This window comes from Podarcis pityusensis (genome assembly GCF_964106645.2).
Source record: "Podarcis pityusensis genome assembly, chromosome: 13".
Taxonomy (NCBI): Eukaryota; Metazoa; Chordata; class Lepidosauria; order Squamata; family Lacertidae; genus Podarcis; species Podarcis pityusensis.
Genome location: NC_138038.1, coordinates 50,339,064 through 50,341,848, shown reverse-complemented (window position 1 = coordinate 50,341,848; position 2,785 = coordinate 50,339,064). Strand labels below are relative to the sequence as shown.

The window sequence follows — 2,785 nt, the reverse complement described above, 5'->3', positions numbered from 1 at the left end:
GGTATGGCAGATTGCGTTCTTTTATTTTTTTGTTCGTAACAGCTGTAAATAAGCAGGCTTATTTGTGGGTGAGCAGGCTAGTAAATCTAGTAACATTGGTTGAATGTTCAGTGGTACTTACCGAATTTTCTGCCTGCCAGAGAGCTATGGGAGGCATAGGAGCCACAATAGCCCATTTCAAGTTTCAGGGAGCAAGGGGTGCATTTTAAGTTGTACAGTACTATGAATCCTTGGTTGATAGCCAAAACAAGAGGCATATTGGAGATGGGGGGGGGGGGAGGAAGAACCTGGCAGCCTTTCTGTTTTGCATGTTATCTGCTAACAAAATACTGATCCCTCTGGCAGCTGGCAGGCTGCCTGGGGCAGAAAAAGGCATCCGCTGCAGTGGCCTTATCACCAGAAAGTAAGGAAGCATGATGGCCAGATAATACAGCCAGAGTCAATATTTTATGTGCCCCATGCTGGCTTCTAGCAGTTGTGCCCAGCGCCTCACTGCACCAGGTGTTTGTGCTACTAAACTGAAAGGCAATAATATTTGTTGTGATGAACTATGAGGTTCGGTTTTATCTTCTTTCTTATTTGAGTTTTTTTAAAAAAATAATGTTTTATTTGCACATTTAACAAATGGGAAAGGGAAAAGAGGGTTATAAATAAAATAAAATTTAGAAAAGGAATATTTGCTGTTTGAATTGTGAGTGTAAACCTTCTGCCCCTTCATGTGAGTTTTGAGTTTCCTTCCGATACCACAAAAATTGGAACACCCTTTGAATATTGACAGTCCAGGTGAAACAACTTGGCACTGAGCATCAGCTGGGCACGGAAATGTAATGTTACCCACTCAGCACTCTGCAAGTGAAGGGAGAGGCCTCAGGGCTGGGTCCATCTGGCCCTTAGCCCTATCTTTCTGGCCCTCAGTACTCTTCCCAGGCCATACTCAGTGATACCATAGCTAGCGGCTTGGGGCGGCACATGCGCCCTGCACATGCGTGCTGCACATGGGGGGATGAGACACCTGCAGGGGCAGGGCGAGGTGCTGCAGGACGAGGCAGGGCATGCCAGAATCCCAGTGCCCGAGCCCCGTTCCACTCTGGCGCCCTGCAGGCCCAAGTTGCTTTTATCAGCTGTGTGGAGCCTGGAGGTGCCCGAGCCATTGCATCACACCCAGGAGAGATGTGGGGCCCAGTACCCCCCCCGCCGCACCTCTGGCCACACCTCTCCTCAGCACCCTCCTTGAATGCTTTGGCTTGGCTGAAACAATCTTTGAGTCTTTCCCTTGGGTGGGTGGAAAGTTATGTGCATGATTGTGCACAACGAACTTTGTGTGGCTGCAACGTAGCCTGCTGCACAAAAGGTGCGAGAGCCACACTTCATTTCTCATGCTTTTTTTTTTTTTTTGCCTGTGGCTCCGCCCGCCATGGGGGCTCCAAAACAAAAAAGGGAACAGCAATGGAAAAGCAGGCAGGCACAGAATAGGCCCGGAGCTTGGTGCCAGCATGACAACGAAGAGCTGATTCAGGAAGTGCTATTGAGTGCTTTAATTTGTGTGCATGGCTCTAAATAGCAACCGACCCGCATGGTAGCTCAGTGCCTTCAAATAGACTCTTCACGCTGGGGCTGAGCATCCGTCTTCCGGCCCTTACTGGCATTTATTTGCGCTCTAATCTCCCCCACCCCTTTCCCCAAGCACAGTCCCTGGATGAATGACAAACCCGTTGCTGGTGATTATGCAGTCAGAATTCTGTGGCCCCATTGGCTCTGCCAGCCAGCCAATGGCATCCTCCCAGGCCCTGCTGGTAGCAGCACCTCGGTACACGTGCGGAGTGTTTAACTGGGTTGCTGACATCACTGGGCTCCTGGCCACAGCTACTCCGCCTGCCTGCCTGCCTGGTTACACAGTGGGCTGCTACAGACTCTGCTGAGAAGGGAAGGCTAACCAGGCTCTGCTGCCCACAGTGTGCCGTGCTGCCACAACTCAGCTGTGCTCCCCGCTCTGCTCTCTGGAGGAAGGTCAGCCATAGGATGTGTTGGGTCAGCAGCGGAGTCGCCAGGGGCTGGTCAAGGGTAACCGGAGAGCAGTTTTCCCCGTCCCAGGCTTGTGTCGGCTAATAGCTCCAAAGAAGCAGGACCTTCTAACTTGCACCACTGGTGAGTAACTTAAAAGGGTGGCATATACATAATGAGTTGTTATTTGTTATTATTATTATTATTACTATTAGCGATACCGGGCATGCTCCCCCCCACTTTAAACCGCCTTCTCAAAGGGGTTTCCTTCTACTCTTTCCCTGCACTGCTTCGCAAAGTCTAGGCACTGCCCTGGCAGCTCCAGTGTGATGACGGCAGCGGCTGCTCCCACGGCTCCATCACGTGGGGCTCTTCGGGAACGGAATGTTCTCTCTGTGTTTTCTTTCGAAAGAGGCTTCGTAATGTGGCTGGCAGTGGGGGCGGGGAAGGGAAGAGGAACACGGGCTGCACACGCTTTGGCATGTGCTTGAGGCGGAAGGGGGAGTGTCTTCCTTTCTCTTTCTCTCTGCAAGACAGGGAATTTCTGGGCAACTTTGTGGGAGGCTGCAGTAGGACAGTCTTTCTAGGCGGCTGGTGGCTCTGCAATCGCCTCTCTCCTGTTCTATGTGTGCCACAGCGAAGGGTGTGAGCTTGGGCAGATTTCTAGACTGCAGATGAGGAGGGTAGGGTGGGGGTATTGGAAGGAACGGCTTTTCTGCATGCCTCTTGGGTGTGTGTGTGCCTGTCTGCTGTTTTTCCAGCTGATGGAAACCCCCACTTGAAA

At 51.5% G+C, this 2,785-nt stretch overlaps 1 protein-coding gene across 3 annotated transcripts in view; it reads left to right on the top strand.

The window, feature by feature from the left end:
* PER1 (period circadian regulator 1) overlaps window positions 1-2,785 on the top strand; it is a 37,357-nt gene that overhangs the window by 10,270 nt on the left and 24,302 nt on the right. For 2 of the 3 annotated variants that reach the window (XM_080979622.1, XM_080979623.1), the window contains exon 2: window positions 1,954-2,145. The exons of the other annotated variant lie outside the window; for it this stretch is intronic. The gene's annotated coding sequence lies outside the window, so the exon portion shown is untranslated. The remainder of the gene's footprint in view (window positions 1-1,953; window positions 2,146-2,785) is intronic. 3 annotated transcript variants of the gene reach the window in all.